Source organism: Plectropomus leopardus, chromosome 1 (genome assembly GCF_008729295.1).
Source record: "Plectropomus leopardus isolate mb chromosome 1, YSFRI_Pleo_2.0, whole genome shotgun sequence".
In the NCBI taxonomy this organism is placed as follows: domain Eukaryota; kingdom Metazoa; phylum Chordata; class Actinopteri; order Perciformes; family Serranidae; genus Plectropomus; species Plectropomus leopardus.
This window is the reverse complement of record NC_056463.1, coordinates 34,233,417-34,249,693: the sequence shown is the minus strand read 5'-3', so window position 1 is coordinate 34,249,693 and position 16,277 is coordinate 34,233,417. Positions and strand designations below refer to the sequence as shown.

The following is a 16,277-nucleotide window of genomic DNA, read 5'->3' as shown; positions in this document are numbered from 1 at the left end:
TCAACGCTGTTGTGTTCAACTGACATCTTTTCTGCTAGTTCTTATATGCTGAGGAGTCATAGAAGCCAGAGGTCACTTCTGGTAGGAGAGGTCTTGTTTGAACCTACCATCCACCCTGACCTCTTCTCCAATTTTCTTTTTTAATGCAGTAAACTTAACACTACTTCTGCCTTTGCTTCTTGGAGAGGTTGTTGGTAATTGCTCACATGACTAAAAGAGGTGACTTTGAGACAGATTGCTTAAGTGAACAAATAGCTGATGCTGTCTTTTTTGTCTTGTAAGAACTGCCCACTCTACTGCCCTTTTCTTTATGTCTTAAGGCCAATGCATAGTTTCCACATATCCAAGAGACTGGAGTTTGGTCCACGTGAAGTAAATGTCATCACTAGCCCGTGTCCACAAGTGTCCACGCAGACTACATGGATGTTTTTTTTGTGACTGTCACTAACCATAGCCTGTAAAAAATAATGGATGTAATCGTCATGCCGTCACCGATGGTTTGTGGACTCCCACTTTGAAGTCTTGTGTTCGGCATTTCAGCCATCACCGGCTTGGCTTTTTGGAGCTAGAAGTGACCTTATTTGTGCGAGAGGCTGGTGTTGTGGAAGAGTGAGAAATGGATCTGAGCCAAGAATAGTATCAGCCAACAGCCTCTCACTCCAACATGTATACAGAAATTCTCCCCCCGAATAGTTGTCATGATTGTTAAAATAAGCTATAGAGACCAAAACTGTTTGGGTTTTTTTTGTTTTTTATTTTACTGGGCTCCAAACACGTTTTTTTTTAGCCCTGTACCCGACTCAGAATTAACAACATTTTTTGCTGACACTCAATATCAAATAAAAGCTAGAGACTGTCGCATTAAGTTTCTGTGAGCTGTAAATTAACCACTTTTAGGCAGAAAGTCTGTCCTCTCTCCCCCTCCGTGCTGCTTCCTGCATGTCCGCAGCTCCCTGTACCAAAGAGTTGCATGAAAGTCAGGAGCACTCACTCTGCAGCAAAATCTGGGGATTGAAACATCACCAGAAGTACACTGCATAGAGGGAAAAAAAACAAAAAAAAACTGTTCAACTTTAAGCAATCTCAGTACACTGAAGACTAATGATACGAACGTCCGACTTTAAAGGGGCGCCCCTGTTAATTTCTGCTGTAAGGTTTGGCATGTTTTCAAAGGGGTCTATCGGGGATAGCTTGCTTTAGCACCAGCCTCAAGTGGCTATTTAAGGAACTGCAGTTTTAGCCACTTTCCAGTTGGCTTAATTTTTCAGCCTGTGAGGTTTTCAATTGTTTCTGACTGCACATACTTTAACTAAAACTAAATAATGTTTTGCTCCACACTCCAGTCCAGTCCAAAACACTTCGGTCAAGCCAGTCACAGCCACCACACCTCGGTGAAGTTAGTTTTATGTTGGATCTTGTAGATTTAGTTTCAGCTGATGTTTGCAGTAGGAGAACAGTAAGCTCACCTCTCAGTCGTCACATATACCGTACTGCTGGGACCTGACCAGACCCTCAGTTGTACTATGGATGCAACCGCATGTGCATCCGCATGACTGCAGTTGTCTGCAGACGTTCAATGCTGAAAGTATGTCTGAGCCTTTATCAGGACTCCTCTCTCCCTCCTCACCAGTGGCTCCAATGCAATGCCAGCGCTCCCATTTCTCCACACAATGGCTGTCTATTTCAGGAAGGCATTAAACACGTGGCTCACTGCTTAGAAAGACATCGGGGGCTGATTCAGTTGGTGTCACTTTGTTTGCTGAGCCATGTGAGATAGAAGTAACTGATACGCACACACACATCAATCCTATTTAAATAATGTGCACACGCAGAAGAGAATATATGTGCACGGATATGCTCACACAGAGTTCTTAAATTCACATAAACACACACACATCACCACCACCACCACCTACATAGAATCTTGTGTGATTCTTTTCAGCTGCATCCTACCAGTTGACAGGAGCCCCCACTCTTTTTTTCTTCCTTCGCCACCAGAAAACTAGCTTCCACTTTTTTTTCTGTCCAAAATAGAAATATTACAGGCTTATCTGCATGTCCGCCCCCACACACACACACATGTGCTCACAATAGACACACACACAGATGCGCACTCCCTGTGGACATGCCTTCTTTTGTTTGCCTGTCAGCAACAACAAAAAATGGTTTAAGGAAGAAGTGAAAGGAGGGTGTTGAAGTAAGGGAAGGGGAGGCAGAGAGAGGAGAACTTATCCGCAATGATGGATGAAGTGAACACATGTTGTGTTCTGTGTCGCTATGTGTTTGAGAGACAGTCATCAATGTCAAAGAGAGAGACGGGCAGAGAGGGAAGGGTGAGCACAGTGAAGCAGAAAAAACAGGTTCTCTCAGAGCTACTATGCTTTAATGGAGTGGTGATAATAATGAGCAGTCATTCTAACCTCCTTGAGCAGAAGCCAACGCATACATGCTTATCTGCCTCACAGTATCCGTGTCATCTGTTAATCATTATTTGTGGTGTAAACACTGTATGAGCTGATATTTATGCTCGATGTTACTTCGTTTGTGTGTGTAGTGTATGTGTGTGTGTGGGTCCATTACAGTGGAGAAGCTAGTCAGCAGATGTCTCCCCTAGAGGTATCTGCCCACTGACAATAACAGAGAAAATGGAGGAAGACACAGAGGAAAGAGAAGAGTAAGAGATTGAGAAAGTAAATGAGGGAAGTAGTAATGACAGGAGAAAAGAGTAGGGATGGACGATTATATCGGCACATCATCAGTGTCAGCCGATATTGGCTTTAAAATGAAATATCAGAATGGGCCAACCTGCTGATTTCTACGAATATCACAAACCAATCATTTCTTAATTGACAAAGTGAGCATGTACAAAACTTCAACTCCAAGTTAAAGTATTTTTCTTATTTTAGACCTGCACTTGGCTCGATGAAACTGGTATCATATGAACCAAGAAGACCTGGTACCAACCATGTCATGCTAGCTTTTCATAAAGTGAGATGAGTGACGCTCCAATGTTAGGCTAAATTTTGGCAATGGAAAAATGGCATCAGTCAGTCTGGTAAGAATTACTTTAATTTGTCAGTATGGGCTTCATACCTGTTCTATAATTCCACAATGATGGAATTAAAGGAAGGCAAAGGAAGGCAAACAAAAATGTGACTTAACTATTTTGTTGGCTGGAAGAAAAGACCTCCTAAACATCAGAAATATATTCACAAGAACAAGCCAAATGTATATTGCATATTTAAGACCATGGCTCATTTCCAATACAATACAGTTTAAGGCTTGATGAAATGGCTTTACAAATGGACTTTTCTAATCAGAACAATAATTAAGACTAGCCATTGTTTAATAAACAGCATCAAATTTATGCAGACCATTGCAAACATTCTATTACTGAATATCTTTTGGGCTTCTAATCATTTTCTCAACATAACTGAGAAAAAACAACATGGCCATTTCACAAGGGTCCCTTGACCTCTGACCTCAAGATATCTGAATGAAAATGGGTTCTATGGGTACCCATGAGTCTCTTTATGATAGTTCTGATGAAGGTTTTTTTGCTGTTATTCGATTCCTAATCAAGACAGTCTGTTAAGAATTGCTTCAACTTTAACTGTTTTATAATGCACAATGATGAAATTGAAAGGTGCAATTAATCACCATTAACTTTTGAAATTCTGCAATTAATTACGATTTAAAAACTGAATTGTTTCATAGCCCTTATTAAAAAGTGTTGTATTTTATGTCTCCATCTGCTAGTGGGTCATCAGTATCAGTTTGCCTAATATGATGAAAATTCCACAACAGTAGAGACTTGATTATTGAAATTCCGTGGGCAAAAAAGTGGGTATATCACTATTGATATCGCTATCAGCCAAATAAGTTGGTATATATAAGCATATGAAATATCGCCAAAAATCCAATATCATGCAATCCCCAGAAAAGAGGAGAAGAGAGAGTTTAATGTGGATGAAGGGAGGGAGGAAGCACTGGTGGAAGGAAATGAAGAAAGTAAGGGCAAAAAAGCACTTTCTGTTGTCCCTTCATTGCCACTTTGAGAGGAACATCCCATGAGAGGGAATTGGGGCGGGAGAAGCTGAAAAGAGGAGTAGAGAGTGATAGTTACATGTATACCGTACAGGCACAAACATGATGAGATGCCTTCAGGTGTGTATGGAAGTCCTGCTGAGTAAAAACTGGTGTGTGTCTATAGTTCATCTCCAAACAGCAATTCATTCCTTCCTTCCTTCCTGTGGTCTCAGCCGCAGCTCTGCCTCTACCTCTGCAGTAGCTCCAGGCCTTTACATCACCATATTGAAAAGAAACCACAGGGGGCTTCCAACAATTTCTCCCCACTCCATTCTCCATCCTTACAGACACACACTGATCACATTTATTGTACTTTGCACCTCCCCTCTTCTGCTCCCACATTCCCTAATACAATCGGACATTACTGCAGAGAATAATGCAATTGTCTGCCCGTGGGTGTTACACCTGTCAAGGACATTGAAGCAAGGGAAAGCAAACAAAAATGTGCCTTCAGTATTTTATGTTGGCTGGAAGAAAAGACTCTTAAACATCAGAAATATATTCACAAGAACAAGCCAAAAGTATATTGCATATTAGACCATGGCTCATTTCCAGTTCAACACAGCAAAATGCAGACCGTGCAATATTGCTAAATAGCATTTCAATATGTTTAAGGCTTGATGAAATGGCTTTACAAATGGACTTTTCTAATCAGAACAATAATTAAGACTAACCATCCCTTAATAAACAGCATCAGATTTACACAGACCATTGCAAATATTCTATTACTGAATATCTTTTGGGCTTCCAATCATTTTCTCAACATAATTGAGAGTCACAATAATTGGGTTCCTGCTAAGTGCTTACATTACACTGCAACATACTCCGAGGTACTTTAATGACAAAATTCATCAAATTAAGTTTTCAACAAGCGTTACACTTAGCACATCTATGCATTTGGAGTTGTTGACTTGATTTTCGTTTCCCTGCATTCCCATACTGTAGTTAAAGTCATTGGTCAACTATAAAGTTCATTGTTAAATCCAGAAAAATCTGGCAGAAATAGACAATCAATCAAGGGCACCTTACAGGGCACTCTCCTTCTCTCGCTCACACACTACCAGCAAAGTCACAGCCTAACTTCATAGGTGCTTTTTTTAGGGATTTTTTTATACATATTTTGTCAGATAAAGTAAATAGGGGAGGAATTATCTGTCGTCATTTAGAAAATTCATGTGAGGAAATAAATCAAGAGGCGATGTCCTCTTGCCTATACCAGCACTGTATAACAATGTAATGTCCTATTGTTCTTTAAGGTCTGCACTACCAGTTTTTAAATTCATTTAAATCATTGCAATATTTGCAACAATGTTAATCTCGTACAACATTATCAAGAATATTTTTTTCACTACTTCACTCTTAACATATTAATTTTTGCTTCTCATCCTGGTTGATTTCACATGTACTGTCAAAGTTATGTCCTATCACCTCTGTGAATGACTCAGAGACTCATTTGCCTCTCGCATTAACACACGTGTATCTTGATATCCAGTCTAGATAAGAAAACGAGTGTAGTTACTTGTAGAACATATTGTGATTAGAATGCAAGCAGGTGGGTCACATCTGGATGTGCCCTTTATTGTGATCTGTTAAGTGTAAATGTAACCCTTACAGTACGACCACATTCTTAAAACAAAAATCTGCCCTGCTGTTTGAACAGTCACCTAACTAAATCTTCTCCTACTAGCTTAAAAAGGTATTTCATTGCTGGAAATATGTTTTTCTTTTCAAAACCTAGCCTTACTATGCAGTAGAGAGACAGAAATACTTTTGAAATTTGTACTAAATAACCAGAAAAAAACATCGGGCACAAAGAGCTGTGGCATTTGGTCTTGCTCAAGCGGTGGACAACCTACAACTACCAAAATGGACTGTGCCACCTCAGACCAAAAAATACTCCCGCTGGTGGGTGACGTAATGTGAGCTTGTCCATTTTGACAAAGGAAACAATATAGCTGCCAGTTGGTTAAAAAAAAAAAATCTTAAATTACATTTTAACAAGAAGCTAAATTCTGTTTCTGAAAACATTAGAGGCCTGAAATAGGAAACACAGCAACAGAATCTTGGTTCGTATTTGATAATCACTGCCTAGTTTTCCATTTGATCTGTTTTTTTCAGCCTGTTTTTACAGCACAGGAAACAGAATGGCACCGACTTCCTCTTAAAAAAACTCTTGTATTACAGCTTCAGATATTGGTGTGAGATTGAGAGAGAGAAGGAGACAGCTCACTCTGATGAAGGGAAGTTTGCCATAGTTCATTTACACATTAGACTCATATTGTTATAATACAAAGCTGCCCTTAGTATTAGCTGTAACACAAACGTTTTCCCCGACAAAAACTGTTTTTTTGACAATGAGTGACACCTATCCATTGCTTGCCTTGAACTGGATAATGACTGTTGCATATTGAGATATAATCACAATGCGGTCAGAATGTTTATTAATACCAGGTGTTAGTATTACTGGTTCGGATACAGATGACATGATAATACCAGGTGTGAATGGGATCATGCATTGTGAATATAATCAGGAGTCTGTCTGTCTGTGTGTAGTGAAAGAACCATGGTGGGACACAGGTTTCTAGAACACAGTCCATCAGTGAGTGAGTGACCACAAATGGCAAGTGTGTGGCCACAGGGCACATCCCCTGGCTCTGTGGGTGGCAAGAATTGATTAGCTTTGGGTCTATTGTTACTGTTCCTTTGTGCTATCTAATGTTGGCTATGGTGTCTGAAGCTAAAAACAAAGACATTTCTGTGCACCAACTAATGCCCACACTACAGTTTCACTGCAGGAGCTTATATATATATATATATATTGGATCAACAGCACATAGTGTATGAAATGTGCCATTTTTATTTGGCACTGTGTTGAGCTTGCATTGTTATTTTTTTGTTTGTTTTTTTACTTTTCTATATTCTTTAGTGGTGATGAACTTACTTCCTTTGTAGAATATCTCACTGTGCATTTACCTTAATGTGTATGTTTAGTTTTCTTTTTTTCTGAGCACATTTCTATGTGTATGTCGGTCTCTTGCTGACACCATTTACTCACATTCACAAATGCAAAACACACATACAGCACCCACGAAGACCAAACCAGCTGCCTACTGTTACAGCCCAGACGGTGTAAGGGCAGCCAGTGTGAGCTAGACAGCCTCCTCCAGTTATCCCAGTCAGCCGGTCAGTCAGTGGTCAAAGAGGTGACACTGACAGCAGGTAGCAGTGTCTCCGCCCTGCCCAGCAGACACAAAGACATATGGTCTCACTCCATCTCTGGCTCTGACCGCATCTTTCAAGGGACAAACCGTGACCTCATTTACACCTGCTCCTGAAAAACAGTCTGTATCTGGGTATGTCGGATAAGGACATGCAAGTGCAAGGTATATTGGTGCATAGTCAGTTAATGTAGAAGTCATTGCCACAGATAAAGGTGTAATCTTATGAATAGTAATATTTTGAAGGTAAGAAATGTCATGTTATGAGGAAACAATACTACTTGCTGTAAAGTTGCACAGTGAGTTGTAACATTCTCACTCTACCAACACTTCTATTGACCCAGACATTTACCATGTTTGCTTATGTGGGCAGTGGACCACCTTCGCAGCTACATTGCACATAGTGTTAAAGAAGAGTAGACTCCGAGTATAGTTCATACCAGTGGCCAGAAAAAAATGTTGACATTGTTTATTTATGCAAACCATGGATATTTTATATTTGCACATTGTTGTGCAGCAGGTAGATTGAAGCTATGCATTTTCACAACACTGTGGTAATGTGTGTTTAGGTTTAGGGGCAAAATCCACTCGGTGAAGATTAGAAAAAGATCATGTTTTGGCTAAAAGTACCTCGTTTTAGATCCCGGCAGGAAAAGCAGCAATGTCTCGCTCAAATACAGCCGTTTTTTTGTGGCACTATCCCCATTGACAGGTGACTACAAAATACCCATGTTTGGAGCCTAAAAATCCAATAGAAACACAAAGATATAACTGCAAAACGCCCACATTTGCAGCAGAAAAAGCAAATAGAAGCATTCAGACAAGTTGCTACAAAAAAAACAGGTTTAGGGCCTAAAATAAAACTTTGAAACATACCAACAGGTCACCACAAAAACACTCACATTTGGGGGGTTGCTACAAAACACTCACGTTTGACTCATAGTTTTGCCAGCTTACCAATACGTTTCTTAGTGTTGATTGTGAATAAACATCCATAAATGTGCTTAGAAAGCTTAAAAAACATTCATGGGCGCATTCCAAACAGGAACTGCTAATAGCTCATTCCAACCTGTCTCCTTATGTTTCAAAACTACATTCTCAATTATGTTGTGGCAACCTAATCGCTGCCTGGATCATGTCAGAGACATTTCTTTCAGGTAATGAAACCCTACATCCTCCCCTACAGGTAGTAGGGGAGGATGCTGGATGTACAAAGTGCAGGACCTTGAACTGTGTGTTCGTATCCAGACTCCTCTCTTAGGCAACAAAAGCGCTTTGGTTAAAGTTAGGGAAAGGTCATTAAAATTGTTTAAAATTAATAATAAAATTAAATGAATATGCTGTAATCACAAGTAGATACTGTATTGGAAGATTGCCTTTTTTGGCAGAAAACAACTGAAATATGACGTCAGTGAACATTTTGTTCATACGTTCAGTATCAACATTTTCTCAGTTGTACGCTAATTAGCATGACTACCTCATTATGTTAATGAAAAACATAATTTGCTCGGCATTACATGTCCCTCAAAACACGTTTGCTTCTATAAATCACAGGTATTTGTATATAACAGTAATCTCTAGGAGAAACTGTGGCTAATTTGGCATACTTTATACTGCCAGTTTGCCAATTGTAAACAATATATGAGGGTGTGAATATCATGAAAAACATTGTAGTTTTGCACACCCAAAAACAACATGAAAAAAGTCTGCATACGGTAGCTCCCTTTTGTGCAATTGATTGGTACATCCATAAGTAAAGTTTTGAGACCATGCTCTTCTTCAGACTTAGTTTAATATGAATAGGTTTCATCTTTAAATACCAAAGTGCTATCTCATGACAGTCACGTGGTGTTACAGGTGAAAAAAAACAATCGTCTCCTCAAATACATCACACAGTATATATACACAATAACTTCAAATACATGTTTTAACAGTTTAAAACAGTACATATAGAGAAAAAACATGGAAAAAAATACATAAGATACACCAGAAATGTTTAATGTATAGAGATGTATAAGTGTGTTAGATTTTTTTTTATATGAAATACCTCTGTGCACATAAGAATTAAACCTCTCACACGCTAAATCTATTTTAAGTATAAGAAATATAAGAAGGGGTGTGGATGTCTCACATCTGATCACTTTCATGTCCTGTGTGTTTTAAAACAGAAAAACTGAAAAAAGACATAAGTTGCCAACTCTGTCATTGCTAATTATACAGTATTTCAGGATGGAAAATTCCAAACATTGCATCACCTAAAACACTATCAGAATATACATGTAGACCCATAATCAAAGCCAACATTACACAATTGCCCAGACAGAGTATAGCAATACTGGCATAACTTCAACTTTGCAGTGAAGTAGTTATGCGCTTTTCCCGCCCACCGCTCCTGTTCAGTCCCATGCTGTCTTTCAGTGCCAGTTCTAATGTGATAAGCATTACAGGCGTTATATCCCTGGCATCATAAAAGCCCCTGCTTCATTACACGCCTTTTTTTTTTTTTTTTTTTTTGGAGGGGGGGTTTACATTTTATTGCCTTGGACAGCCTTGTTGTCGAACGATGTTACAGCACCTCCCCACACCAACACCCCCCATAAACCCCACCACTTCCACCGCAGGCCGCCCACATTTTAATTTCTTGGCCTAATGAAGCGGGAGCTCTCTCCGCCAAGTTGAATCAATGGGAGTCTGCAAGCATGCCGTCGCTTTTTCACTTTAGTCATCAGCAAAGCCAAGAGAACGATTTTATGTCGGGGGGGTCTGTGTTTGTGCCCCTTCTGGTTTTTATGCTTGTTTCTATATGCGTGCGTCCATGCTTTGTGTGTGAGCGTGTGCGTGCATGCAGAACCACAATGAGCTATCTGTGCACAGGCTGTGTTTTCCCGCTGTTTGATAAAAAGCTATTTGTATGCGGGATCCTTCCCCTCACTACCATTAAAGGTATCAGATTACCTCGCAAGCACAAATCCCATCATCGTCTTCATCTCCATTAACTAGGTCATTTGGAATCTCCGCACTAACACTCTCTCACACATGCTCAGACTCAATTCGGTGTTAATATGTTGACATTTGAACCAGCGAATGTCAGTATCGAGTTATTTAGACTCAGGAGTGCTCTGTTTGACTGGGAGGACGTTGGGCCACTGATTAATCTATAGACACACACTTGACATTATTCAAATACTCTGTTATATTTAGTGATTAAATGTCAAAACTTCCACGGCCAAGAGGAAGCAGTAACTGCTTCATGATTTATTTAAGGAGTTCCTCTGTCAGGTTGGCTATTCATTGTAGCTGTAGCTTCTCAAATAAAAAAATATTAGATTAGATTACAATCTTTAATATCCTCACAGGGGCCCATATGATTTCCCCCCAAGTTCGCAACACAATACTGCTGAGCAATAAAAAACAAACACAGGGGAAACACTGTCTTCCATGCTGAGAAAAAATGACATTCATTATTTTTTTTCTTTCCATAGCTGCATTGAAAGAGACAATTTTATGACTTCCACCTTGGCTGTCGGGCTTTGCGATATCGTCTTTACCACAATTACTGAAAATCTTTCATCACCTGCTTTTGTTCTGCCATATGTTCACACAATATGAATACACACATATCAGTGACATCAGGTAATGTTTGAGAGGCACAATCAAGCATCTCAGCAGGAAAAAATATAATGTATAAATTGCAGCGAGACAGCCATGGTTTTGCAACACTTATGTCTGATTTGACTGATTTAAATGAATTGCTAATATGGCAGGCTTAATCTCAGATTGATGAATCCTGCTTGATTAAGCATCTCTCTGTTATATGTTTGAGGGATTGCATGCCTACTTGTTTTTTTCCCTTTCTTTACTTTACTTTATTTCATCAGCCTGCTCTTCTTAAGGTTGCCATTAGGTAATCAACATTTACTTAAAGCTTAAAATGTCATATCCAGTTTAATGAGCTGTAATCATGCCATCACTGAGACGGTTACAGTTGACTCTCTTGAACCTGATGCACGAGAGACATCCTGCATGTTTGTGTGTCTGCATGTCTGCACTGTTGACTAGATGCTGTTGGTATTCTCCGTGCTGCTCCTCTTCTCCTCCTCTAATCAGTGTTAGAAGAGAGCAACAGACAGTACACTGATTGCCTTGGGGCCAACAGCAGCACAGTGGTGTGCTGATAAGCCTGCCGGCCAGCAAAGGCCTCACTCTGTCCTGAGAGAAAACGTCATGGCAGTGCTGAGCACAGACCAAAGGACTCCAGCGTAAAGATAACTCACCAGTGAATTAATTTGCCTTGTGGACTGAACAAGATTGAGGATATAGCTGCCATTTGAAAACATGATCACCTGCTCTGAGAATAACTGCTGACATGTGTAGTAAATACTTCATTCATTAGATCAACATATTTTTCCATTTCAAAGCAGCTGTTGCACTGTTTTCCTACATTTTGCATTATCTTTAATAGATAATGGACTTTTGATATAAGGGAAATATGATCTGGATTATAGAGCAATGTCCTCTCTTTAGGGAATTAATTTTTATCAAAAGTCATTTTATATCAAGACCTACAATAAGCAAGTAAGCAAGCAAAACTTTATTTATGTAGCACATTTCACTCCAGGTGGAAGCACAATGTGCTGCATAAAGTGCAAGGTACAAGATACAGGCACCAAACAAAACTGTCAACTGACCATAAAAGTGATTCAACCCATTTAGAATACATTTTAAAAATCGTAAAATAGCAATTAAGATGAAAAGTAAACCAATAAAAGATACAAAGATGTGCAAAACAGATTTTAAAAAAATGTTTAAATAAAATAAAGTAATGACACAAAAGTAGACCATTTAAAGAAGATGATTCATATAAATTAAAATGTATAAAGGAACTAAAAATAGAATGAATAAGTAAAACCAAAAAAACAAAATGCCAAATAATAGATAAACCAATAAAGCAGTAAAAGTAAAAACACATCTAAGTTGAAACCAATATGAAAATAAAATAAATAAAATAAAAATAGCAGTCAAAATAGTCTAACCAGAATACTCGGTTGATCTGTCGACACTAACTACGTTGGGCCATAGCTTTTTTTTTTTTTTTACACCATGGACTAGTGGTTCCACCTCTTTTAATGTGTCCAAATGTACGTTGATGTGCAGGACAGTATACTTTTCTGTGCATCCATGTCTAGCATTGTGTTTACTGACAGCAGCCTCTCTTGTGCTCTCTCTTCACTTCTCTATGTCAGCCACCACACAGTGGTCATCTCCAGCACTCCCAGCCACTCTGGACGGCAGTAATCATAGCCAAGCTTTACGCCCATATGGCAGGCAGTCAGCCTCTTAAACCGCATTGCAACATCACTCAACAGTCATTTAATGAGATCTTGACTGAGCAGCGTTGCATTAAAGCTACGAGCTTGCTCTTATCCTCTGAAAAATATTCACCCTGGTTTTATCACTCTTTTATGACACCATCTGTATGTCGAGGAGCATAATTGCTATCGTCCACAACTTACTTTTGCTCACTAGGCAGTCCATGTGACAATGGATCAAAACATAAAGAACTAAACTACTGTATTATTTTGTGTTACATTGTATTCATGAAGAAAACTCACATTAGTAAACAAAAAAGCCCAAAATGGAGAAAATTATTGATGAACTAAAGTTATTGTATTCAAAGCCACATTTCATTGACAGAAACTGCAATTTTACCTCACTGAATATGGGAGGTGCTGGTTTACCACTGCCTAGATCTATAGGTTTTTTTCACGTTATTGTGTGTCTTTGGTGAATCCAAACTAACCCTTTAAAACACCCAAATAACACAATAACATAAACTGATTGAGACAGCTGTAGACCAGCAGCTCCTGAGTTCAGTGAGGTAAAATTAGCACTTTGGTTGATGAAGTCTGACTTAGAAGACATAGGTTTCACTATAAGTTCAGTTCCCCATCAGAGAGAGTTGTCTGTTTGGGAAGTAATGGGCATATGTCTGGACAAATAAGACATTGGTTTTGTTGTTGTTAAAGGCGGCCCCCTATTAACTTCAGTTGAGTAAGAAATTTCTCTGTTTTTGGATTCTTCATTCATTCTTTGAGGGATGTGATTAAAGCAAAGTTTTCTTTTCAAATTTAACAAAACACTAGAAGAGTAATTGATATAGAAAGGGTCAGTTGGGGTTGAAGTATTCATTTAAAGTAAAATGAGCAGGGGTTTGTGTTAATCAAATGACACATTTTAATCAGTTTTAATGTAATATCAAAATGCGTCTGCTTTAGCTAAGGGCAAAATAAAATAAAAATTCTGGAATTAGCTTGGGTATAAAATCAACAAACATGATGACAATAAATTGAATTGCTTTCTATTAAAAAAAAGAGAGATAAACAACATTTGTTGAGGGAAGATCACAGTTTAAATGTTTTTCTCTTAAGTTATGCAGGTACACTACTTTTTACTACTCATGTAATAGGTGCAATATATAAGTTGGTGTAAACAGCTCCTTGATATTTGATTAAACTAAAAGTGATTATGTAAATTAAAAGAAACGTCCTCAATTATGTTGTTTGACCAAAAGATAAATGTAAATAGTAGGAGCAGATAAATGTGAATAGTACAGGCAGTAGTGATGTTGTTTTGGTTTATATCTTTTTGTAATGTGTTAAATTCCATTTTTAAACTACATAAAACTGAATGAAAGCTGTAAAGGTGGTTCGGGTTTGCTCAGTGTGCTCATTTCTATTTTTTTTAGTATTTTTGCTAGCAATGGTCGATCAGGTATCATCAATGCTTTACAGCTGAAAGTCTTTTGAAAGTTGGTCTTTCAAAGTTTATGAGTAAAGAGATCAGCCCTTATGGATATTCTCAAAGACCATTTTTCAGCATTCTTTAGCTGCATTATTGTTGTGACCCATGCCTATCACCAGCACCGCCTGCCACCTCTACAAACAGAGTGTTACCTCTATGTCAGTACCTGCGTTCATGTGGTGTGCAAAGCTGGTTTGGATTGAACTCAGATCAGTGAAGTCTCGGCTTGTGTGATGAATCTCACACTAATTCTGATTAGGCTCTGGTTGTCTTTTTCAGACATGCTGGTCGTATTAAGAGCAATTAGAGGCAGTCGTGGTGAATGTGAGCGTCTCTCTGGTGACTCCCCCCTGCACCTGCTCTCGCTGTTTAACATTCATGAATAGTTTAAACCTCCAGCATCTGGCCCCACGCCTTTCTAGGATCCGCACTCACACACACATACAGCACACACACACACACACACACAAACAAACACACAACGGAATATAATCTGGTCATTTTGGCATAGCTGTGACTCTCAAAATTCATTTTCAGAGTTCCAGTGGAGACTGAAACTTTTCACAAATATGCAATGCAAATTAACTAACTTTTTTTTTTTTTTTCAAATTCAATTTCACTTTGATACTACTTAAGGCATTATTGTCTGAGTGATACTGGATTTTTAAAGTCAATACCAACATTGATGTTTGAGAGTCCTAAACAATTAATATGTGGTTTATTTTATAACTATAATGTAAACAATGATCTTGTTTTGGATACCTGCGAAGAATTGTGACCAAGATGCATACTAAGTGAGATATTTTGCAGTTGAATACATGACCTTACCAGCAACTTTAGCAATCTTTCTAAATGACCTCAAACCTAGATCGCCATTTCTGTCTTGCAATTTCTTGCTTGGCTGATTCATCTGTCTAGCTCTAATTGGCATAATAATATTTCTAGACACCCTCTTCTTTATTCATGTTTTCCACATGCGCTTCTCTTTGAGACTGTGTTGCAATATTTCACATACATATTCGACACAAAGTCGCCTTGTGATGAGGGAAGTTGCAAGTCTGTTTAAGGGAGGGAAGCAAGGTTTTTTCCATTTATGTATCTTATTAGAAATTTGTTCAAATTTCAGTTTTCTTTGTCACAGAGAGCAGTTGATTAAACTGCATGGTCATTTGGACTCTGTGGTTTGTGGTGCTGTTGAATTTCATTTTGTTATACTGACTGGTTTTTCCAATATTCTGTCCACCCCATTTATATATCGATGAGGGTAGACTAATAGACACACCTCTCTGTACAATGCGTCGCAATTTAACTGCACCATAAACTAGCTAGCAGCCACCAAAATGGCCATACAGTTAAATCAACACCTCTATGAAACAGTTTCAAGAAGAACTGAACCTGATAACCTTCATAAAGATAGGATTTATTGCACAGCAGTTGTTTAACTGCATTAGCTGTAGTCAGGTGTACCTAATAAACTAGCAGCTAATTGCATATCCCACACGTGGCTGTAATTAAACTGTATTAATCTCATAAAAACAGAAATTATTTGGTCAATAGGGTGCACGAGTCGGAAACAATTTATCCGCTGAATGGCGATACTTGCTTCTCGTGAATTGCCGCTTGTGGATGGTGTTTGGTAAATGAGTAGGGATGCTAATGCATTCAGAAAAAAAGAGAATGATGTTATGACATAAATGGAGAGTCGAGGTTTTACCCATGCTCTTGTGTTGATGCAGCTGCTAAGTGAAGTAGTATTCATATTAAGAGAGAGGTGATAATGGTCTCAGCGAGGCCTTTCAAAGCGCTGTCTCTGGCGTGCTGTTTGTTGTTATGCAGTTTACTGTGTGTACCTCTTTAGTTTGAACATTTCCTTACACATGCATCTGTCAGTGGCAGTATTACAGCAAGGCCCTCCTTGAGGGCCCTGTTACGTTGGCATTTGAATTGTCAAGATGAGGGAATGATGCCTCAGATGTGTTTGGTTCAAACAGTGAGAGGGCTTTCTTCAGAACATGCGTCTGATGTGTTAAGAGAATGACTTTGAGTGCAAGACTGGAGGCAATGAGCCCACAAAGCACCTCTAAAACCCAGCTTTGACAAAAGGAATTTTGTTAATCTTATAAATCAAATATATTCTGATTTTTTTTTTTTTTTTGCTGGTTCCAATCA

At 38.7% G+C, this 16,277-nt stretch overlaps 1 protein-coding gene across 1 annotated transcript in view; it reads left to right on the top strand.

Annotated features, from left to right (window-relative positions):
* itfg1 (integrin alpha FG-GAP repeat containing 1) overlaps positions 1 to 16,277 on the top strand; it is a 192,373-nt gene that overhangs the window by 77,159 nt on the left and 98,937 nt on the right. The window lies entirely within an intron of this gene.